The sequence below is a fragment of the Ochlerotatus camptorhynchus genome, unplaced genomic scaffold, assembly GCF_037179485.1.
Source record: "Ochlerotatus camptorhynchus isolate MF236.1 unplaced genomic scaffold, CSIRO-AGI_Acam_v1.1 ptg000025l, whole genome shotgun sequence".
In the NCBI taxonomy this organism is placed as follows: Eukaryota; Metazoa; Arthropoda; class Insecta; order Diptera; family Culicidae; genus Ochlerotatus; species Ochlerotatus camptorhynchus.
The window spans coordinates 2,009,663-2,036,073 of NW_027040517.1; the positions used below are offsets into that span (position 1 = coordinate 2,009,663).

A 26,411-nucleotide genomic window follows, 5' to 3' on the forward strand; every position below is an offset into this window, starting at 1 on the left:
TCATCATGAAACAAAATTGGACCCTCAGCAAACCCCCTTAATGGATCCTCTTTATCGACTAATTTAATAACTAGGTTGCAAAAACATTCCCTGACGAGCTTGTTAGACATCAAATGTAATGATCCCATTCGTTACATTTTTTAAAGATGGATACGACAAATAAAAAAGTGAAGGTAAAATAAGGTAAGTTAGCCAGTTATTGCATATTCACCAGGTATGGCACAATTACATACGTATATGCAATGCAGATAATGGTACCGTGATCACCGGTGTAAAATTGGTCATTTTGCCATGTAATTTTAACTGTCACGTATAACATTTTCGGTGATATATATAAAGAAAAATCTTCACCATGAGACTCCAATGATTGCCTTGTTGAGTTTTTCATAACAAAGCATTTTATTGTATTGCTTAAATTTCAATTTTATTGAGCTGACGTTCAGTAGCGTACAACACTAACATCCAAACAAACGATCATAGGGCTACAACGATTGATGTAATTACCATTCAAGTAGCATTTTTACAAAACTAAGTCTCAGTGAATCCACATTATTTAATAAATGACGGTAGAATGTTTCCAACATTAAGAAATCGAGGGTTTTTTGCATTTTAAGAAATCTCTTTTGTCATTTCTGCTGATATTACTCTTCACACAAGGATTTTAGCAACTGATTAGGATTCAGGGAACCTAGAGATGAACTAGCCTAAGGCTAAAAATCTCTTAAATAAAGAATTAAAAAAAAAAAAAAAGGATTCAGGGAACCCACATTTAATAATAACAATTACAAGAAATGCACTGTGAAGCCATTTTAGGGGGTTGATCAATTTCACCCAATATTTTCAAATATTAGATTTCTAAGATTTCCTAAGAAAAAATAAACATCCGATATTTTAAATAATAATGCCGAACGATTGATTTGATTTCTTTATTATAGAGGCTTTCAGCCGTTAACTGGTTCATCTCTGCTACAAAACGATGGATTCCTCATAGCTACTGACTTAAATACCATTCGTTTTTCAATTTTGTTTACTGTAGAAATTTATTACGATATTTACGTTGAAAAGTTATCAATCCGGTGGCAAATTCATTGCTTAATAATGTGAATACAGAAATAAATTTCTTCGTCAAACGAAACTGACATTATATTCATCGATATTTCCAAATTTGAGATTTCAAAAACGCCTTAAACATAAACAAAACACTCAATATGATAAGTAATTTTGTAGAAAAATAGAAACCTCATAGATACTGATTTTACCATTGAATGAATATGGGTGAATTTGATCAATCCCTCAAATGACAAATGACTGTAAATTTCTAGTAGATTTATTACATTTGGGATTCCTGAGTCCGAATCTGATATTAAAATCCTTGTGCAAATGTCCGAAAAGCAGAAATTACAAAAAAAAAAAAAATCTAAAATCCATAGTTGCGCTTAAATGTAGGCATTTGCTTTAAAAATATCTTTTGATTTAATAGGTTTATCAGTAGTTGAAACACTTAACTGATTTTTTTACAAATTATTCAGACGCTTAGTTTGATTAAAAATATCACTTTCAAGCTAATGACTTAAATGCTATTGAACGTAAGTTAAATAAAATTGAAATTGATGTAGTAAAATCTATTTTTTTATTATGAGAAACTCGTCAAAGCAATCATTGTAGTCTCATGATGAAATGTCATTGAGATATCTCTTGATACCTAGCACCGAAAATTCTCTAAGTTGCAACTAAAAATAAGCGTATTTAGTAAAGCGACGGTATTAAATACCCAGCCGGAGGTGGTGGGTGCGACTCCCGGTCCGGTTGAGGAAATCTTTCGTGTCGGAAATTTGTCCGACTTCCCTGGGCATAGAATATCATTGTGCTTGCCACACAATATACAAAATTATGAATTGTTTTTGTTGCGTCGAAGCCAGGAAGAAGAATAATATCACTGGTGCATGCCAAAACTGAAGTAAATTTTAAGTAGTACCATAAGTGGTGCATTTCCCCTACTACATATCTTTTAGAACACGTGCATGATTTCCGTTATTTTTAGATAGGTTCACCACTAGGGTGCTCATTTTGAAAAAAATATGAATTTATGATAGGCTCCAGTTCGATTCGTAACCCCAAAATATGAATGTGCAAAAATTGGTTGCAGTTGTCCAAACGCTGAAAATAAATGTGTTGTTGTTATGGCAATGATAGCAATAGGCGTTTTGCCTATTGTTTTTTTTTTCCGTCGATCTTGTTTACCGTGCTGAGCACCAATGCTAACGACGCCAGGGAGGCAGCTCCCACACCTGGACCCTACCTATCGACCAATCAACTCATGAACTGGGAACGAATGGCTTTACTTCCCGTAATCAGAGATGTTATGCCTCAGAACATAGCGGCGACGCCGACTGGGATTGAACTTTAACACTTTTGGCATTCGTGACTTGTCCGGGGGTGAGATTTGAACTCGTGACTTTGGCGTGAGAGGTATGGATGCCAACTACTGTGCCGGGGTTGTATACACACACAAATCAGATAATGTGATTGAAAATATGTTAAAACAGGTACCGCGTAAGCACCGGCTCCAATGCATTATGAAAATTTCTGGCCCGCCTTCTGATATGGATTCTAACATTTGACCCCCGCGGTTCAAAAACGTTGGGCGGGCCTGATCTTAGTTAACTAAGAATTTCTAAAGAAACCTGAACTTTTGGATAAATTTTTTAATTGTGGGTTACCAGCGATGCATTAGGTTAATATTTTAAAGTCTCTAATATAACAATAATAAATTTAGTAATGAATTTCTATGAATACGTTTTAACTTTGAACATGAACCCTTTTTTTTTGAAAAATATAGCTTCTAAGTTCCACTGACTTACTCACCCTGTAACATGCTATAAGTACCAACTAAGCAATTAATTATGCCGAGAAAAATAAATTAATGTTAAATGAGCCAAGCTTGGATTTATTATTCTCTGAAGGTCTTCAACAAGTACCATGCTACCTTAAACCATCAGGCAGAACAACGACGTGTATCTGAAGCCGTTGGTAACCTTTTTACTGATCGTGATTTTCAATCATATCACATCACATTGTAAATTGAGTGATTAATGATCACAAACGTATAATAGTAGATATATTTGTTCGCCCTAAATGTATTATATCACCACCCAAGCTTAATTACTTATAGGCACATAGAGGAGTAGTTGATTGTTTTTTTTTTTATAGAAGAAGCTGTTTTGGTTTATTTCTTTACCCAAGTCTTTTTCTGCTGGTAATTAATCAAGAGGAGAACATATGACTTGCTGCACGTTTCTATAACACAGAGTTACGCTGATGGATTCCCAGAAATGCTGATGATGATGATGATGATAATTTTTCCGTTGATGTTCTTATGCACCATTGTTTTTACTACCAACGTCAGCATCACTATAATTACCGTGATGGTTATAATGAAAGATAATTTCAAGAGAAAATCCACACTGTATACGATTCCATTACTCATCCTGGCTGCCTTGGCATTTTTAGTTATTTTTTATAGCCTCTCTTGTACACCCGGGTACACCGAAAGGCTTTAATATCATTCGAAAAACGAATTATTGTTTCAAAGCCCGTAGTCCAATCGGTTACATAAACAATAACATTTTGATTTTTGTTTTTCAAATAAAAGTACGGATTGCATACAAGAAAGATACAACCTACTGGTAAGGGAATTAATAAGGTTTATTTTTTTAAGCTCAAGCACATGGCTATTGTATTCGGAACTCAAGCTTACAAAAAAACTTGAAGGTCTATCATAAGGGCATAAATTTCAAATTCATATATCTGGGGAAATTCCCTTAGATGACATCCATTCCGTTTGACAGTGAACATAAACACAAAGCAGTCGACCTTCAAACTAAACAACTAACAATTTAAATTAAGAACGGATGAAAACATCCAAATTGATTGGGTGCTATAAATACGGAATGGCTGATCATTATGGCTTGCCCAATATAATTAATCAGAAATAATGCTTCCCAAACATTTGTTCATTCAGCAGATGCCGAACCGGTTGAATTGTTGGTTTTATTTATCAGCGTTATGTTCTTTTGAAGGTGTCCTGCTGTTACCAATCTACCTTTATGTATTTGTTCTTTGAATTCATTTAATATTAAGTGACAGAGTGAACAAATCACGCTTACTCGAGAGCTAGGAAATTTGTTTCTTATTCCAAAATCAAATGACTCCCTACGCTGCTCATTAACATAATTCCATAAAGTTTTTGGGTGCAACTTTGCTTTGAATCTCTCTATGATTTTATGCTTAATGATCTCAGTGACACAAATGATCACTGAACTGTAAATAATATGAACAAACTAGTACCAAAATGTGCAACCATAATTCCTAACTGGTGGTATGTTGCGCTTGGGTTAAGGTCAAAAAGTTGCAAATGACAACAACACAAATTTTTAAACTCTGTAAATTATCTAGGTTGGAAATTGTTTATGTCTATGAAAATCTCTAAATCTTCAGATACTTTCAATCGGTTGCAGGGTTAGAGTAAGAGGGTGTGACCCACTGATAGGTTGCATGCGGCTCCTAAGCAAGTCGCCAAATTTTGGGACATTTGAATTTATTTTACTAGGTATATTTATTTAAAGTTAGTATTATGGTTCTGTTATTACAATTTAATAGGAAAATAGAAATTTTCAGTATCGATTCGATCAATTTTTTATTCAATTTTAACATAATTAGGAAGAGTGAAATTATTTCTAAATCGTTAAGTTAACTGAAAAAAATGTAAGGTAGTTACCACCCCTTCGAAGCCCTTTTCTTGTCAACTGAACTAAAGTGAACTGTATTAGATGCAAATTGTACTTTTATTTTATATCACCCCCTCCCCTTAAAAAATACGAAATATTGAAGGGGCAAAACTAATTAAACCCCTTTCACAATCGTCTTTCTGCTCTGCACTTTATCTTAAAACAAAAAATATATATTATTATTATTTTCCAGTCCCATATGGAAAAACAGCATTTTATACATTTATACCTGCCTTTAGAAATAACTTTCATAAACGTGCGAACTAAATATAGAATTTGGGGTAGAGGACAAAAACCTTTTTTAATTTATTTTCTAAAAGTTCCGTTCAAGTTCCGCTAGAAGCTGCTTAGAATGCTCTTCAATTATGATACCGGAACTTTCAAGTTCTTATAACTACTTAAAAATTAGGCTGCTTAGAATTCTATAGACCACTACCAACCAAGCTGCCTAAGCCACAAATAGCCTTTTATCAGAACTTTTGGTTACTTGTGTAGTTTCACTAAAGGGTTCACGGAATCAAATTACATCATTTTCAAATGGCTGTAAATTTTTACCCATTGGGTATTTTCTATTGAAATTTTGGGTGAAATTAGTTGAATGTGTATTGTTTACGCAATTTGCGCACGTGCCTCGAAAAGCCGGATCCCTCTCATCGTGCCAATCAGCAGGAAGCTGGGAATGGTACAATCTACGGTAAGCCGTGTTTTAAATCGGTAGAACGAACGTTTGACCATCGCTCGGAAGGAAAAAAGTGGCCAAAATGGATCTCCATATAGTGTAAAAGATCACAAGCTTGTAGTTCAAGCGTTCAAGAGGAATCCAAACAGTTCAGTTAGAGATGTGGCGAAGAAACTGGCACCGAATCACGATGAACGACAGAATACGGTAGGGAAATCACGTGCACGGAAGCTCTGCACCCAGATGTTGACAAAACCGCATTGTCTCGTTATGGATGACGAGACGTATGTAAAGCAGACTTCCGGTAGCTTCCGGGCTCTTGTTTTTCACTGCAATTTGCTCTTGTTCTTCACTGCTCATCATAGTAACTGGTTCATCTCCGGCGAGGTTCGATGTTAGAAAGCAGAAGATGTCAAAGTTTGCCAAAAAAAAATACATGATTTGGCAAACAATTTGCTCGGGTGGAAATCGGAACACTTCATTCGTGATAACTGGGACCATCAATGGTCAGGTATACCTTAAGGAATGCCTCCAAAAGCATCTACTTCCACTTCTGAGGTCACACAATGGTCTTACGCTTTTCTGGATGGATTTAGCCTCGTGCCATTACTCAAAATATGTTCTGGAGTGCTAAAATACTAAGGAGGTCAATTTCGTGCCGAAGAATCTCAATCCCGCGAACGCACCGGAACTGCAGCCAATTGAGAAGTACTGGGCCATCATGAAGCAGGCACTTCGGAAACACCTTAAGGAAGTGAAATCAGATGAAGATATGATGAAAAAATGGATTTCCATACACACACAAAAGTTGGTCCAAACGTTGTACAAGATCTTATGAGTAGTGTTAAGAGAAAAGTACGTGCATTTGGATATGACAATGAAATTGAATAAAACGAAGTTGGAAAAAGTTAAATAATATGTTCTCTTTTATTTATTCCCTGAAAGTTTGAGGATGATCCGCTGAATGGGTGAATTTTGCCGAATCTGTTCTTGGGATGCAATTTGATTCCGTACACCCTTTATGTTTATTGTAAGCAGTCATAATTTGATTAAGTGGGTTTGTAGTAAATATATTTCGAGTTCACAGTTATCGAGAAGGTATGTAAAAATTAAGCTTTGATAACTGTTCTACTGAGTCAATCCGATGCAATACGATATTGTTCACAAACGAAACCATTGCAAATTAACGAAGCGCTTTTAATGGTTGAATATTGATGAGCATGCAGTGTGCATCATAAGATGGTAGAGGAAATCTTGTTCAACCTATTTTACGAAGAGAAAATAATAAGAATTACTTTTGCACTGATTCTAATCGTTCCTCATGCGTGAGTGAAAAAGGTGACCAAACTAAGCTGCAATATTCAAGTATTGATCTTACATTTGAAATGTACAGTGATTTTATTGTATACGGGTCATGGAAGTTGTAACTGAAACATTTGATAAAACCAAGCATGATATTTGCTTTGTTGATAATCAACTATAACTCCTAAATCCCTAACTCGTGCACACTTTTCTACCGCCTGGTTTCCTAATACAATTGTATTGATTGGTTTGTTTATTTTTCTGCTAATAGCTATTGATTTACATTTTTGAACGTTTAGTTGCAGGAGGCTTTTGTTACACCAAACATAGAATAAGCTTATTTCATTCTGGTATGGCTGTATATCTTCTTTGTTTGTTATTTCAAGAAAGAGCTTCATTTCATCCGCATAGATTAAAACTTTTATGTTTTTAAGAACTAAGGAGATGTCGTTTAAGAATAAAATAAACAAAAGAGAGCCTAGATGCGAGCCTTGGGGGACTCTAGAAGTAACAGTGATAGGGTTTGATTTTTTTACCTTTGAATCGAACTATTTGGGTGTATCAACAATACGATCAAATGCTCTGCTAAAATCGGTATAGAGTGCTTCTACATGGTTTCCATTATCCAATGCAATCAAAGAATAGTTGACGAATTCAAGTAAATTTGTATTAGTTGATCGTCCTTTGAAGAAACCTTGTTGATACAGGAAATAATAGCAATTCCTCGGTAATTAAGTATGTCAGATTTTTTGCAACTTTTGAAAATAGGCACTAGAAAACAGCTTTTCCATGTTTTTGGGAAGATTCTAGATTTTAGTGACATATTGAAAACCAGAATAATGGAGCTGTAAGTTCCAATGCCAGGCTCTTCATAAATACTAGTGGAATAGGTATCATCCGGCCCAGAGCCTTTGAAAATGCTGGTAGTTTACAATCAGTTCTTAAGGATGGATGGATTAGGCGGCCTCATAGCCTAGTCAGTAAAGGCACGGTATTACCAAGCCGGAGGCGACGGGTTCGATTCCCGGTCCGGTCGTGGGAATCTTTCGAGTTGGAAATTTTCTCGACTTACCTGGGCATATTGGCATTGCCATTGGCATTGAAAGCTCTCAATTAATAACTGTGGAAGTGCATTTAGAACACTAAGTTGAGAGCACACAAAAAGCTAATATGCGCTTAGAAATAAGCTTGAAAATGCGAATAAGAAGAAGAAGAATGGATCATATGGGATTGTTATGCTTTTAAGGGCAGTTTAAGTTATCGTTAAATTAGTTATTTATACGTTATTTTTTTTTTCGTTCCTTGTTATTTTTTTCCCGACCTATTTGAGTGATGTCGGACATAATGTGAGTGATAATGTGAGTGATGTCGGACATAAATTTCAAATATTATTTACATCATTTGTTTACATTATTTACATGAATCAATAAAACAGTTTGTATCATCGTTTTGTGTCCAACAACTAGAATGGCGAAATTTATAAATAAGACAATTGTCTAACTCTAAAAATTGGAAAAAAAACGCTAGAGATTTCATTGAAGACACCGAAACCAGTGAAGAGTACTGTACAAACAGTCGATCTGATCAGACGCATCTTTTTAGCCCCAAGACCAGTGCACGATAATTTGATTGATTTGGTTTTGTTCTCGAGTGCTGGTGCTGCGTTATTTGGTAAGAAAGGAGATACATTCTCTCATATTTCCTTTTCATGCCCGGTATTACCTCGATCGCGCGTGATTTTTTGTTTGGTTGGTGTTATGAGTCAGTTCACGTGAGTGTGGTGTGTTCATAATTACTTAAAATTTCAAATTGTGTAAACACGTGACTGACTTAAAACGCTAAAATTAGTACCCTTTATAGTGTACCCAAAAGTATTTTCCACTTAAAATTAAATTTGGGTCATTTATTGATCGATTGTAATGAAACAACTTCTAATCGGTCGGGAATTATTTGTTTTATATTGCAAAGGTTGAATATATATATTTTTATTTATATTTAAAATTAAAAAAAAAACGCATGGATCAATACCATTTTCTAAAATACTTCTTTGTCCCAAAGAAATTTTCAAATTATTATTACATCAAGCCAAGTTTACACATAGGCATTACACAATATAAAACTAGAAGCAATGCCCGATCGATTGGAGCTGTTTTATCAAATTTGATTAATAAATGACAAAATGGGAGCTATTTGTATTTTATCAGGCAAAAACACATAAGTACGCATAGGCTGAGAAATTGACTAAATAGCCAATATCGGTAGAAAAACCATGAAAATTGCTTTCTTTTGCGACCGATAGACGCTGAAAGTTTATTCTGAATGACCATAAGAGATGTAAAATGCATTTTTTAATTCTACAGTAGGGGAAAATATTCAACACTGAGACAGCACGAATAGCTAAACAACGGGAATATCTTGATCAGGGATGTAAACCGTTGACGTTTTTTACTACACTCGCTTCGTTGTCGTGAGCGACAGTCTGTTTGTATTCGTACGCTCATGTTCTACCGTCGTCTCTCTCACACAACACAGTTCGAAAAAGTAGCGTAAATTTATGTTCAGTATGATGCACATAAATGGAGCGTCACATATCATATAAGTTTACATTATATATCATGTAAAGTTCTGAGACATTTCATGCAATGTAGCAAATATTGTATACAAAAGCCCATTGTTGTAAACAACATTTTTTACAAGTTGCTCGGTTGCGAGTCATAAAATACAAGTTTACGTGAATGAATGTTTACATCACAATTAAACATTCGAGCAAAAAGAAAATTATCAAATAACTATCATATGACATGTGTGATTTCGTTCTAATTCCTCAATTTGGTGTAAATTGAACCATTTCTGATCAGATATGTTATTACTAGGACATCGTTGCTTGCTATTTTCAGAATTCACACAGGCACAACATCAGCTGCTCATATTATGAGAAAAACTAAAATACATACATTCGTGACGGTCTTTGGCGACAGTGTCGTATGACACAGGCTGTCATATGACATTTTAGTTTGCTACTGTAATTTGATAGCTTGTATTGCAAGTGTCGGAAGCAAATGCAGTCGATTGTCACAAAAAATGTGTTGACTACGGTGACCGCTTACAAGACTGATCTTGATCATAAAGGATGTTACAATCAAAATTTGGTCAAACAAAAATGCGTGTAAATTGAATAAAAGTGTTATTAAACATTACATCACAGACAAACAGACATAACACATTGAATATTTCTCACTGTAAAACATCGTCGCTAAAACATTACCGCCATCTGTTGAGTACACTGTGGTGGGCACTACGCTGAACAGATGGCGGTAGTGTGTAAACGTCAAACGTAAGGGAATTGACTATGCGCGCCACAGCTGGCGGTACTACCAACTACGATACTTTTAAATTGCTCGTTAAATGCTTGTTCGATCAACAACTTGCGAGTGTTATGTCTGTTTGTCTGTGATTACATATTATCTGGATGCCAAAACAAATTGACACATAAAACCTGTCAAATTCGCTTTCAGATAGACACAATCCGCGATTTTACGACTCATGAATCATAAAATAGCTGATTTTGACACTCTGAAAGCAAAATTGACATGTTTTATGTGAAACACTTAAACCTCTTTTTGTATCTAACAAGTATAAAATATCATTATAACATCTAATGATTTCAAAATTCCGAAAATCCTTTTTTTATAGCAAGCAACTCTGGTTTGAACCTCGCTAATCTGCATGCCGTGCAAACTAAAAAATGCCCAAACATCACCTAGCACATGGAATAGAGTAAAGCTAAATGGAACGATGCGAAAAAAACGCAGAATCAAAACAAAACAGTATATAAGGGCACCAGAAACTCGTTTTTCTGATAGTTGTAGGGTTACTAAAAGTTCAAATAAAAAATGAGCCCCGTTAGTTGCACGACGTGTCGTTCAGATTAACGGGGTTCCACGGTAGCATTTTTCATGTTTTCATGTGCGATGTCCCAAATGAACCACTATTTTTTTATTTAGGGACAAAACATTATTATTTAGATCGGTGCAAAGTTTACTGATATATTTTCTTTTTATAATTTTTTGATTCAGCTGGTTTGGATTCTTTTTCTTTTTTTTTGCTGCTAACAATTCCATTTTTTCTGTAACAAAAATACATTGGAGTCATTTTTTTTGCGAGGGAAATGTACTACGTAAAACGGACCAACCTAAGTTGATAAGCTCACATGCTTAAACATTTTTAAATATATGGATTATGATAGTCATGGAAAATATACACTTTTTATTATTCTGGATTTTCACCAGAAAATATTATTTTCATTCAAGTACGCCATTTGACAACTTTTTTTTTCCAAAACGGACAATGTGATTGGAATTAGATCGTTAATTTGTGACACTTTCGAGAAATCGTTAAAAACGTACCGCGTAAAAAGCGACTTAAGGGAGAAAACCGCATTAAAACTGACTCCACTGTACTTATATAGTGTTTGTGAAGCTATTCAGAAAACTGGAAGTCCCCATCTTGCATTCTAAAATGGTGACCATACATTTTTTGTAGATTTTTAATTTAATTTTGGAATGTTTCACTTTTTTGTTGATTTTAGTAAATTTTAAAAAGATTAAAAGAATAATATTTTGTCTATTGCTTCATTGTGCTTCAAGAAATAACAATTTGAAAAATGGTAGTAAAATAAGAATGGTTTTCTTCAATATTGAAAAACAGTATTGGTCCCTCGGCTCCGTTTAGCTCCAAGAGACAATGAGCCTACCAAATAAATATTATTGAAAAAATAATCGTTTTACTAAAACAGCTCAAACTCCATACAAACTCAGCCAACACATTACCAATAAACCTTGAATATTTTTTAAAAATTTCAGAAATTTTGATACACGTTCAATAAAGTTACAGCTCTTTGATTTTTTTATGAGATACAAAAAAATAACAACCCGAGCAAAGCTGAAGATCAAGTTGAAATCAAAATTTGCTGTTATGATGTAACTTATTTTGAATACTCTAGTTGATCTCATTTTGGTTGACTTAACGGTTAACACAGCAAAAATGAGAGCAAAATTTTACACTGTTGAAGCAAACGGAAAACTAATCCTGCTTTCAATGAAATCAATTTGTTTACTAATTTTGCATTAATAATGTTCAATTGAATACGGGCCTGGAGTAAATGGTTACCATTCATGTTTCTCAAGCTGAAAGACTTGGGCTCCAATCTCACCCGGGCACGTCACGAATAACCTAAAATGTGTTAAACAAATCAAATAAACAATAATCATTAGTTCAACGACAGATGAATTTCAATTAAATTTTAAACAATACGTAAACAGCAGAACTTCAAGTTAAGTTGCTTTCATTTAAAAAGTCTTGACTGCATAATGAAAGCACAATATGATATCAGACTTATGTCAACTGCACACTATAATATCGATTTGCTTTCATTTTGTTAGCCGACTTTGCTCGGGAATCTATACTATATAATTGCCAGTACCGTAATCCGGTGCCAAATTGATCACCGAGTGAAATTTATCATTATGAATTGCGTTTTTAGTTGGCACGTAGAAAATTATCTGTGATAGATATCAAAAAAAAAATGATAGCATTTCAACATGATTTGATAACTTTGACGATTTTATCATAAATATAAAGCAGATTTTACTGCATAAATTTCAATTTTATTTAACTGTCATTTAACAGTATTCAATAGCAACATTCAAACAAACGGTCATAGGGTTTCAACGATTGTTATCATTAACTTGAAAGTTATATTTTTCATTGAAATAAATCAATGGTTTTCTGTGAAATTCAGTGATATTTAAAGAAATTGCCTACATTTAGGCGTAACTATTCTTTTCAAGAAACCTTTTGTTTTTGTAATTTCTGCACAACGATGTTAGCATCTGATTCAGGGATCCCAAATGTATGAACAGTTACTGTACATTTACGAAAGTCATTTGAGGGGTTGATTAATTTCACCCCATATCGATATTTTCAAATTTTAGTTTTCAAAAATAGCCTAAACATAAACAAAACGCTCAATATGATAAGTAATCATGCAGAACCATAGAGATCTCATAGCTACCGATTTTAATACCATTAGTGTCAGTTTCGTTTAATGTAGAAATTTAAATGTGCATTTACATTATTAATTGATTATTGATCAATTGATTACGGAACTACAAAATCGAATCTAACATCAAGTTGCTATAAGGTCATAAAACGTCAAATTGATCTTAAAACGCCAAAAATACCTTAAGAAAAAAGCTCGGAAACTGGTTTTGAGTACACCAAAATATGTTACGGCTGCTGTAATTGAAATCTTTTCAAAGAAATATGAAAATTATCAATATGTAGGAGGATTTTTCCAATGTATCAAATTTGCGTAGAAAAGATGAATATTGGTGAATAAAATTAGCAATCGTGACTCCACCTGGTATATGTATGAACATATTTACATTTTTTTTTAAATGTGTGTATTGCTTCGATACAACGTAACTAAACGAAAAATTAAGCAATTATAAATACTAATACAGGTAATAAAATCTTCTAAATTTAATTAAAAAGATAAAAAAAAGCAACTATTCCACTATCTAATTCTCTCATTTCGTAATAAGGGCGCAACAATTAAAGCTCGAAAATCAACAAAAAATCAAGAGCACGGCGCCAAACATCGAGTATGCCCTTCAACCCGGAAATGTATCGTATGTGATGTGCTAACTATTATTGTTCCCATCCGAGAACCAGACATCTGATTCACTCGTTAACTATGTTTACTCAGCAATAGATAATAATCTAAAAAAAAAGTTAAACGTGTAGGAACCTACACAAAATGCGATCAATTATCCGTGTGTATGATTTTCATACGCATTAGTACCTTCTATTCTGAACTGCTCTCATATGAGCATGATCAAGTTTTAAAATGTAGCGCTGCAGCTTGGAGGTACAGTTCAGTGCATAACGGAATAATGTGTAGCAGCCGAGCTCCACGCTGATAAGCAAATCCATTCTCCATATTATAATTTGTAACTAGAACGTTTAGATACATCACTTTTCCGTCCGGTTTTCCGTCTTTGAGAAAAAACGCTATTTAAAAGCTGAATTTAAGCTCACAGTTTTCGGATTTCATTCACTTTGTTATTATTATGCGCATCCATCCATTCTTCCCCAGTTGGTTGCATGGAGAGTAGAGTTTAATTGGCGTCGATTGATACTCGCTCATATTCACATAAGTAGAATGAACAGAATGTTATACATACCTAACAGAGATGATTTGATCACAGATGAGCAGTTTGAAGTTTTACAATCAGCTGACGATTTCTGGAAATAACTTATCTCGTTTCTGGATTCTGACTGACCGCAGGTAATGCTGAATCACTCTTTTAACTTGATGGTCAGAATATCTTCAGACATTTGTCCTAAGAACTCACGAAATCATTATGCTTACTCACGGTACCAACAAAATAAATGAACGCAGGCTCATCAAACTTTTTTTTCTGTTTGAAATATCAACACTCACTTTTCTACCACTGCTTCAACGAACTTCAAGTAAAACAAGAACTGCCGAATCCACGAAGCATGGTCCGTTCATGTGTTTGTCGCACGGCACAGCTAGAAACTATGACGATGACGGTACAGAAATGAGTCGTAAATTGAATTAACCAAACAGTTCAAAAGTACAGAAAGGAAAAGGCCACTCTGCAGGAAGGAAAAAATAAAAACAGCCAAAGGGGGACCACTCGACCAAAACAGCGAATCGCGAGAAAACTAACTCAGTAGTAAACTGTAACAGACATTAACGCAAACAGCAACGCGAAAAACCGACGCTGTCGCGAGCACGCGCGAGAATGAAAAAATTCCGGTGCAGACGGAAATGCGACCGAACTAATCGAGAATCCAAGCAGCACTGACTTGTGGCGGTGATGGTTGGTTGGTGAAGCGAACGACTATTTGCAGCAGTGTGGTCAAGTCTATAGGATTTATCCGTAGATCTACGGATTTTTAGATTAACCATCGGATCTACGAACCAACGATAACATTCTTCGGATTTTCCAGATTTTTAGGGTTTTTTTTTAAGGGCAGTAGAAATTCTACGGATTCTCCAAATGATGCCTCACCCCCGCTCATCTCTTTCAAAACTTTAACTTTTTAAAGGACAGTTTTTGGAAAATGTTCATTACATTTAGCAATAATTAATGCAGTGTAAACAAATTTATCCTTCTACGGATCGTACTCCATGAAAAGTTAACAACACTGGTTTGCAGAGCGCGCATAGGCATAAGGTTGCGCGATATCTGGTCGCGAGGAGGTCGTCACGAGTGGCACGTGAAGAAGGAAAACGGAACGCACGAGCTACAGAACTACAGTCGACGGTTCTCGATGAGCTGGTGCAGCAATTACTTATTGCTATAATATACAATGGGACAGATGGGCTGGATGAGGCACCGTTAGACGATGGCGGCGGAAAACTGAAATGCGACACGATTAAGCAAACCGCTATGAAGAAAATATGTAACATTTAAGCGAACCCCACACGTATCAATAAATTGACGCGAAGGGGAATTATTGACAATAATATTTAGACAGACATATTGTCAATATCGATATATTGACTTCAATATATAATGTTTTGACACTGAACGGCGCCGGTGGTGTAGTGGTAAGCGTGATTACCTCTCACTCCAGCAGGCCTGGGTTCAATCCCAGTCGGCGCCGCCGGGATGTTCTGAGGCATAACATCTCTGATCACGCCTTCCTTCGGATGGGAAGTAAAGCCGTTGGTCCCCGGTTCATGAGTTGATGGGTCGATAGGTAGGGTCCAGGTGTGGGAGCTGCCTTCCTGGCACGTCGGTAGCATTGGTGCTCAGCACGGAAAACAAGATCGACGAAAAAAACAAACCAAAGGAAAAAAAAAAAAAAAGTTTTGACACTACGATTATTGCCAATTAAAAGCAATCGTGTAGGGTCTACTTTATACTTACGACTCCGACCAACAGTGGGACGATTGTAAAAAAAAGGTCAAAACCATTTTCTCGCTTTTCTCGTTTAAGTGTTTTCGTAGAAGCTTCTTGAAATGGTATGGAAATGGTAAATGGTAAATGCTATTTTGAAACTTCTGAAATATCCATATAAATGTTTATTAAGGTAGAAAAACTAACTTTTTGTAATCACAAGATAATATGTTTATGTCTTGCGCAATGTTGTAGAACTATGAATTTCATGAAACTTTGCTGAGGACAACAAGTTTCTATGTCATAAGTCTAGCGATTTATAAATGAATTTCTGTCAGGTTTACCTAAAATCAGATGGCTGGGTTCGATTCCCGGTACGATCTAGGATTTTGTTTGAATTATAAATTTCTCAACTTTCTAAGGCATAGAGTATGATGGTACTTGCCACACAATTACACTACACAGCAAAAAAAATGTAATATCGATCAATGTAATTCAAGTTGATGTATGGAATAATGATGTAATAGCAAAAAGCAGATTCAATATTACATCAATGGATGTAATTTTGTTCGCAAAATCGATGTTCATCGTACAACGTTATATTACACAACCGATGGATTGACCTGGTTGCAGCAGTTTGGATGTAATATTCAACAACTTTTTTTTCTGTGTAATGCAAAAATGGTATAGGAATCTAAAGTTAATATGCGATAAGCAAATAAGCTTGGAATGTGAAAAAGAAGAAGAAAAAGAAGAAGAAGAATAAGAAGAAGAAGAGAAGAAGAAGAATAAGAAGCTTACATATAAATAAAACTTAATAGGGGAAATGAATGTAACGTCGGCCTAAGTGTCCCTAATTTGGGCCCATACATACATTTAGCAAAAATATCCATTAGTACCGTCCCAATGACTCGTTCATCTAGATAAAATTGATAAATAGCAGATTTATAGTTATGGGCCCAATCTTAGATCTATTTCCCCTACCATTTTTTTAGTTATAGTCACTTAACACTCTTGGGCAAACTCGATTAAGCTCAGAATTTCAGCACACGTAGTTTAAACTATAAGGAACAACTTTGCTCAAAACAGCATCATGATTCAAGTTAGTATTATGGAGATATTAATTAATGATGTGCATTCTGTTCGTATATTGCAACAAAATGTAGGCAGCTTATGCAACGTATTAACTAGATTACCACTAAAAATACAAGTTCATATTTTCCACAGGCCAACATCAAGGCTCTTGTCTTTTGGTGCGATAACCACTCTCTGAATGTTTCAGATCTTTTTGACGGTACACGAGCTGGCGCTTTTAGTTCAATGTTCATAGGAGATTTGGTTGAAATTTTTATATAAATAATGCTCATATACATTCAAAAGCAAATAACTCAATAAAACTAACTGGATTCATGATGAAACCTCCGGCAAAAATGTTACTCATTGATTGAACGACAAGTTTGAAAATCTGAATCAAATCGATAATAAGGAAACTTTTTTATGATCGATAGAGTGTATGAGAGTAATTTTTTCATGTATTTTATCCAAATTCCCCATTCAAAATTCAAACTAAAAGCGCCAGCTCGTGTTACATCCGAATGAGCTGAAATTTTCAGAGAGTGGTTTTTCTTACATAATGGCACGAAGCTAGGGAAAATTACAACTTTTATTTTTGTGGGCCAGTCTACTGCTCATTCTTTTCATAAACCCATTTTTTCATAACAGCTCATTCTTTTCATAAATACAAATAGTGGAATACCTGTATAATGAGAGAGAGAAGGATTAGTAATTTCCATTTAATTCCACTACCTTATTTGCTTATCCTTGACAGATACGCGTATTTCGTCTAAAATGTGCAGACTTCTTCAGTGTCTTGTACTAATACTCGATTGTATGTAGTCGAGTATTAATACAATACACTGAAGAAGTCTGCACATTGTAGACGAAATACGCGTATCTGTCAAGGATAAGCAAATAAGGTAGTGGAATTAAATGGAAATTACTAATCCTTCTCTCTCTCTCATTATACAGGTATTCCACTAAGACGCCCACATTCATCAGGACTCTTGGGTAATTCGTGACTTGTCCGGGGGTGAGATTTAAACTCGTGACTTTGGCGTGAGAGGTATGGATGAGAGGAACCACTAAATACGCCAGGGTCGCCCCCTACAACTAAATACTATTAAAAATAGCTAAACTAAATAAAATTATAACCAAAACGACCGAAAAGACTATTGGAAAAACCAATTTACCCGAGCAGACCCGACAATGACTTTTGGTACATTAGTATGTACATCATACCATGATCAAACAACGTTAATTTTGAATGCCAGAAACTGCCATTTTTAGAGAAAATTTAACTGCAAAATTTCCAGTTGACGATCTGATTTTCTAGTAGAAAGACGCTTTGTTTGCTTGCTGAGCTGTTGTTTCGCGCTAGTGGTAATAATTCGTGCACAGAAAAATGTCGAGTGGTATTTCGGTTACAAACACCCTTGGTTTCCTTTTTCCGGACAATGCTGCGCAGCCAAAACTGGCTGAGATGGTCCGCTTTGTAAAAGGACTTGCGGGTAACCAGGGAACGATGGATACAGCCTACAAAAATGCAGAGGAGAGAATGGTTTATATAAAATACAACTCTGAGGAGGGCATGAGAGAAGCCCTTGCGCTCAATGAAAAGAAGCTGCCGTTCCATTATTCTAATGGAAAAAAGTGGATGTCTACATGTCAGTAGCCGGTAGTAACATTCAATATGTACGAGTGTTTGACCTACCGCCGGAGGTATCCGATCACGATCTGTCGCTGGCACTAATCAAGTACGGAAAAATCAAACGCTGTGTTCGAGAGAAGTATCCCCCAGAATATCAGCTTGATTTATTTACTGGTGTCCGTGGAATCTATATGGATGTAGAAAATGAAATCCCATCGGTGGTGTACTTCCACAATAGACGGGGGAGAATTTTTTATAATGGAAACAAACTTAAATGTTTCGCTTGTGGACAGGAGGGGCACCAAAAAAATGCATGCGGAAAGAGGAAGAACAAATCGACAGGAGAAACAGAAGAAGGTGCTGGGCAAAAAAACAACACATTTGCTGCCGTTCTCGCAGGCACGAGTACTTCGGACAAGCAGACAGTAGAACTCGAAATAGAGATGCTAGAAGAAGAAAAAGAAGCAGAAGAAGAAAAGGATGCAGCTGTAGCTCCAACTACGACCATGGACTTAGAAGTGGATAACGGAGGGCAGCAGAATAATCAGCAGAAACAGACGGTCCTACACTACCAGCAGCGACACAAACAAACAGTTGGAAATTGGACAGAGCACGTGAAAATACACACCAAACTGATCAAAGAACAACAAAAACTACAGAAGCACGCCAGTGAAAATTCACAACCGAGAAAAACTTTACGCCCCAACTCTCCACGCTCCGGCCCTGAATCCGAATAACTTTTAATTCTAATGAATTGTAATCTTATTCCCTAGACTATTGGCTCCGTAGAGTTGATTTCGACAGTTGAGCCTTACAAATAAATAAAATGAATAAAAAAAAAACTGCAAAATTTGCTGTATTGCTGTTTTGAAAAACGTTGGGTATTTTGATGATTTTGAAAGCTTCCTTTGTTCGGAACATAAATCCGATGCGATCAGTTTGTATCTATTGTAATATACCCCGCATCCTTAGTTTAGTGCATGTCATATTACTCCATCACTTTTGAGAAATGATGAAGTATTCGATTTTGATACAGTTATTTTTTTTCCTTGCTTCAAGATCATCCTCCGAGTCTAGTCACTATCAACATGGCATAAAAAGTAAAAAGGACTAAGATGTGTTCCTTTGATTATAAATCAATCCTGTCCCTCAGTTTGCAGTAGTTCGGACTAGGTTTTGGTGGTAGATCTTAATGCCAGTAACGCACCACGAAAAAGCAATCGACTAGTTGAAATTTATGATACAAAAAAGCTTAAATAAGAACTGATTTTAAGGTATTTCTGACAAAAATCCATTTAAATCTCACTAGACTAATGATGTAGAAACTTAGTGTTCTGCATACTTTTCATGAAATTCATAGTCTTACAACTTTGTTGAAGACATTAACCTATTATCTTGCGATTACTAAAAGTTAGTTTTTATAAGTGCAATACTACCTTAATGAAAATTTATATACCTGATTCAAAACATGCAGAATAATCCCACATAAAATTTGTTATGGTTATTTTGCTTGTCGACGTGTTTGGGGTATCATCCAAACCATTTGTGGAAAAGTTTGACTATTTGGGTTATTGTTCGTTTATGGTTTTTGTTTATTGGGGATATTACAACAAACTTCTTCGAAGACACCTAAACGCTAAAACATCAGGAAAGGTGAGAAAAGGGTTTTGACCGTCTGTTTTCAGAATGGTCCCACTGTGCGACCCTGTGTCGGATGATTTTCAGTCTAAATCGTCTAAATAAGCCGAAAAGCAAGCAACGTGTGTCCAGTGATGCCACATACAGGGTGTTTGGTTCCGGGTTTTACATATTTTTAGGGTAGATAGAGCTCCTAAAGTTATGAAAAAATCCCCATGAAACATAGGGTCGGAAATGACTGCTAAGTGAGTTATTCAACATTTTATGTTTTTTGTATTGCCAACTTTGGTTAGCTATATTTTTTTTAATCTTAATGTGGTTTTCTGATTTCAACATACCAAATGAAAGATTAAAGTCTTAGCTATCAATGCTCTTTGAAAAAGAACTCGATTTAAGTTAACTATCATACATTAAAATTGAAAAGTATGTTGAAAGTACCAAAAAAACTGGTGAAATTTCATACATTTTAGTGTTTTTAAGTTGAAAATTTTCATTTCTGTTTAATAAGTTGTTCTACAAAACATTTTCCATGCAGTTCGCTAGATTTGTGCCTTTGATAGTAACCCTGTAGGCTTTATGGTTTCTTCGTAATTATTGATTTAAAACAGCCATAAAAACTTGTGACGTTTTCATAAAATGCGCTATAGTCACCCTATTCGTTCGTACGTTCGGCTGTTGCAGTGGACTACGCACATGAAAATTTGGTAGAATGTTATTGTAAATGTTTAGCTACATTCTTAACTTTTGATTACCGCACATCTCCTGCGCCGAAAGAAAACATAACTGCGGAGATGTTTCGCGGTATCGAATATTGCTCAGTCTCAGCAGAAAACACAACGAGAGACACCGAATCGGCGAATTCTGAGAGCGGAAGGGAGAGAAGTAGGTAGTGGTAATAGTCGATGTCCTTTTTATTTCATAGCACTCGCAGCTCAGCTGCGGTGCTGATTTGAAGGAGGAGTATGCAACTCCGCTGCATCTATATACACACTTAGATTTTTTACAGGAGTTAGTATTTTTACTGGATTTTTGAATAACTGACTCGGTTAAAATTCAAATGACTGTTATTCGTACCAGTGTTGCAAAATCTCGACAATACACGGTGATATTGACAATTCTGCTTTGGTCACTCATTTGAGCTAACAGTCATAGTCAAGGCAAACCATGTCAATTGTCAATGACAATTCTGTCAGTGACGAACATGTGTAGATTTTTATTTTTACTAAATTTGTAACGAAATTAAATGCCTTGAGCAACACAATTCCATGGAGCCGTTAATGTGAACACGCATCTACGTCCTGAACTACTTGGATAACAATAATGTGACACTGCATGTAAGAAATTACACTTTTTGTTACCAGGTGAATCTTTGTCATTGACGAAAAAATGAATGAGATTTTGACGAAAGTTTTTTTTGAGGATCAAGTCTGTCAGTGACTATGTGACGAACAATTTTGCCAATATCGCGCGAATGTCTGTCAATGACAATGACAAATCTCAGCACTGATTCGTACAGATTGAATAGAATCGAAAAAATTTAATTTTCATCATTACACGGAGTTTACAGAAGTTAGTCTGTAAATTTTCGTAACACATTTTCTCAACTTTGAATTTTTCACAGATTTTTTAAATTTTACCGAAGAGTTCCGCAATTCAAAAACTCGGTAAAAAATTACTGACTCGATAAGTGTGTACTGATGTATGGTTGGTGAAGAGGCTAGCATCTGGAGGGTATTCTCAGGCTAATGAATGCCACCCATCCCCACTTATAATTCAGTAATACAATATTTATTCATTTCTGTTTGATATGTTTACAAAGTTTGCAAACAGAAATGAGCATTGCAGTGTAGTTACCATTTTCCAATTCATTGACTTCAGATAACTGTTCAAAGTCCCAGATTTTTTATAACACAATCATGAACAAAAAAACCAAAGACCACTATGACAAACGCGATCGGTCTGAAGGGATCTTAACATAGCAATTGCTATACGATCCAGAACCTCGGGCTCTGGTTCCACTTCGCTTTTTCCAGCAGGCCATTATCTGCTAGCAGAAAACATACAATAACAAAACTGTGATGACAATTTAGTGCCTCAAATCACAATAGTGCCCGAGATTAACTCCCTAGAAAACTCGAAGTGGCAGTGAAAGTGTCTATGATTTGTGGACGCTGAACCATACCTCCTTAAGAACTCAGTCACAGTAATTAATTGAAAGCTTTCTATGCCAACCAATGTATGAATCTGTATTATAACAAGCACAGTGATACTCTATGCCCAGGGAAGTTGAGAAAATTTCCAACCTTAAGGTGATACGATTCAGCGTCCACAGGCACATTCACTGCCACTTCGAGTTTAACAATTTCTATGTTAAGATCCCTTCAGACCGATCGCGTTTGTCATAGTGGTCTTTGGTTTTTTGTTCATGATTCCGTTATAAAAAATCTGGGACTTTGAACAGTTATCTGAAGTCAATGAATTGTAAAATTGGTAACTACACTGCAATGCTCATTTCTGTTTGCAAACTTTGTAAACATATCAAACAGAAATGAATAAATATTGTATTACTGAATTATAAGTGGGGATGGGTGGCATTCATTAGCCTGAGAATACCCTCCAGATGCTAGCCTCTTCACCAACCATACATCAGTACACACTTATCGAGTCAGTAATTTTTTACCGAGTTTTTGAATTGCGGAACTCTTCGGTAAAATTTAAAAAATCTGTGCAAAATTCAAAGTTGAGAAAATGTGTTACGAAAATTTACAGACTAACTTCTGTAAACTCCGTGTAATGATGAAAATTAATTTTTTTCGATTCTATCCAATCTGTACGAATAACAGTCATTTGAATTTTAACCGAGTCAGTTATTCAAAAATCCAGTAAAAATACTAACTCCTGTAAAAAATCTAATAGCGAATTCGTTTATTATTCAGTTCCAACCTGGATCGGGTATCAAGATTGGGCCTGCTTGTTTTCTGACAAACGTCAGTTCGATCGTTTGTTTTTAAAACCCAGCTCAGGTTGAGGTTCGCACTGACAAAAAGTTCGGTTTCGCACTGGGTTGGAACTGGTTCCAACCCCGATAATAAACGAATTCGCTATAAGTGTGTATACAGATGCAGCGGAGTTGCATACTCCTCCTTCGAATCAGCACCGCAGCTGAGCTGCGATGAAATAAAAAGGACATCGACTTATTACCACTACCTACTTCTCTCCCTTCCGCTCTCAGAATTCGCCGATTCGGTGTCTCTCGTTGTGTTTTCTGCTGAGACTGAGCAATATTCGATACCGCGAAACATCTCCGCAGTTATGTTTTCTTTCGGCGCAGGAGATGTGCGGTAATCAAAAGTTAAGAATGTAGCTAAACATTTACAATAACATTCTACCAAATTTTCATGTGCGTAGTCCACTGCAACAGCCGAACGTACGAACGAATAGGGTGACTATAGCGCATTTTATGAAAACGTCACAAGTTTTTATGGCTGTTTTAAATCAATAATTACGAAGAAACCATAAAGCTTACAGGGTTACTATCAAAGGCACAAATCTAGGGAACTGCATGGAAAATGTTTTGTAGAACAACTTATTAAACAGAAATGAAAATTTTCAACTTAAAAACACTAAAATGAATGAAATTTCACCAGTTTTTTTTGGTACTTTCAACATACTTTTCAATTTTAATGTATGATAGTTAACTTAAATCGAGTTCTTTTTCAAAGAGCATTGATAGCTAAGACTTTAATCTTTCATTTGGTATGTTGAAATCAGAAAACCACATTAAGATTAAAAAAATATAGCTAACCAAATTTGGCAATACAAAAAAACATAAAATGTTGAATAACTCACTTAGCAGTCATTTCCGACCCTATGTTTCATGGGGATTTTTTCAAAACTTTAGGAGTCCTGTCTACCCTAAAAATATGTAAAACCCGGAACCAAACACCCTGTATACAGATTTATCTGTAATCATACAGATTTTTTTCAATATTTTGATACAGATATCTGTATATACAGATTACAGATTTTTGAAAAATATACAGATTTTTCAAATAAAGGGAATATATTTTGTATAGTTTTTTTTATATTTATTAATTCATATAAATAATCATTTCTTCCTTTTGAGCAGCTTGAATTCAATCTGAGCATCAAACCCAAATCGTATTTTTCTCTAAATAAATTATTATTGTTTTAGTTGGACTTCTGATGTTCTGATATGTCGTTGGAAGGAATATTAGTTTCCCTTTCTATTTGTTTAATTAATCATGTCACCTGGTGACAGATACGAAGGTTAATTAAATATATTTTTGTCAATTCGGTAAACAAGCCATTTTAGAAAACCCACAAAGTGGTTGATTACAGTTTGTGAGTCGAAGAATCAACTGGATTTTTAAATTTAAAAAGCGTGATTACAGAAATAAAAAATATTGCATGTCCAATGTCCAGATAAAGGTTTGCGTAATCTGAGATATAAATAAATCAAATTCTAAGGAATTGTGATAGTTACTTCATTTAGGAAATTTTCAGTCGGAAACAGATTTGTATCTTGCAACTGGTACTGAATGTTTTGTATTTTCAGACAGTAGAAGAGACAAAACACTACAAAAAATCAAGATTGTAGGAATTCAAAATTTTTAAATGTAATTCTTTAGAAAGCAAATTTTAGTAGTTTTTCATGATTCTAAACATTGAACAAATTCCTTTTGAACTATGAATTTGCTTAATGGAGATTTACGTTAATCTGCACTGAAATCATAATATAGAAATTATACAGATTTTTCTACAGATTTCTGTCGGCCAGATACAGATTAAAAAGATTTTTTGCGATGAAAATGCAGATTGAACTTTGAAAAAATGTGGCATCACTGCGTGTGTCGTCTTTTTTTAATGCTGGGCAGATCAGTCCAACTATGAACGCATTGAAGATAGCGTGTTGCGTCATATGAAGGGAGCTCGAATTATAAAATAGTGTATTAATGTGTGTCATGAAATAAATGCATGCTTTTACGGCCCTAATTAACTTTTTTACAGTGCAACATCTAAATAAGATAACGGACCCTTCCATTTGCTAGGGTAGATAACTACTTCGACAGTGCCTATTTCCGTTATATCGAACAGAAACATGAAATATATATATACGTTTGGTATGATATTTTAGTTCAAACGCTACAAAACAATCTCTATAAGAACACATAATATGAATATATTCATCTATTCTTGTCACAAACAAAAGAAGCGCTATGCACTATGTAAATTTGTTTATACGATACTTGGTTCATACGTTATGAATTCTCAAAATACGTGATACCCGGAAAAATGCAAAAACTTCAACTAACGCATCCAACGTAACAACGCCAAATGTTGGCAATGGTGTAAATATCCTGCCTCTCAGACCTAGGGTAGCCCCTCCGTTCAGATAATGTCTTCAAATCAGAGCTGATAAATATCACGGCCGTCATGTGACGATGAGAAAACAAACCCTTTCACTATCACGAGACGAAACTACCTATCATTAGCTTTCTTGTCATTTTTCAATGATCAGGCACTCATGGGAATAATTTTTATGCGTAGAGTGAGTGAATAAATTATTAAAATTTCTTCAGTACAAGTAACTATAGCATTAAATGAACTAATAGCTACGATGATTACAACACTGTCACGTTCTGTCATAACAAGAAATTCTATGAGATTTTGAAGAAAATCTCTATCATCGTTTTCTCATCCAATGATAGTGACAGAAACATCTCGGTAAATATCGCGTGAGATCTTTCATTGAAAATGACATTTGCCAGCCCTGCTTCAGATACATATTTTGAATCTCGAAAGAACTGCTTATGTTTCAAAGAAGGAGAAATATAGTATGACAAATCAGACAATTTCTCAGCTGAAAGTGTTCCTATTGGTAAGAATTATTTTGTGCTAGCTTTAATTCTTAAAACAATTCTTAACCCCCAAGCTCTTCAAACTTATCTTATTCCTGTCTTTAAACTATGACTAAGTCTGGGATCATTTTTTTTTTTATTAGAATGAGATAATTATTTGTAATGAGGGTTTATGAAAAGAATGAGCAGTTATGAAAAAAATGGGTTTATGAAAAGAATGAGCAGTAGACTGGCCCACAAAAATAAAAGTTGTAATTTTCCACGGGCAAACCACTAGCTTTGTGCCTAGCTGAAAATTTCAGCTCATTCGGATGTAACACGAGCTGGCGCTTTTAGTTTGAATTTTGTATGGGGAATTTGGATAAAATACATGAAAAAATGACTCTCATACACTCTATCGATCATAAAAAAGTTTCCTTATTATCGATTTGATTCAGATTTCCAAACTTGTAGTTCAATAAATGAGTAACAACTTTG

The 26,411-nt window shown here is 35.2% G+C and overlaps 1 protein-coding gene across 1 annotated transcript in view; it reads right to left on the reverse strand.

Moving 5' to 3' along the window:
• LOC135707940 (ATP-binding cassette subfamily G member 4) overlaps positions 1-14,648 on the reverse strand; it is a 109,601-nt gene extending 94,953 nt beyond the window's left edge. The window contains exon 1 of the mRNA XM_065229864.1: positions 14,016-14,648. The gene's annotated coding sequence lies outside the window, so the exon portion shown is untranslated. The remainder of the gene's footprint in view (positions 1-14,015) is intronic.
• Between the last annotated feature and the right edge of the window lie 11,763 nt (positions 14,649-26,411).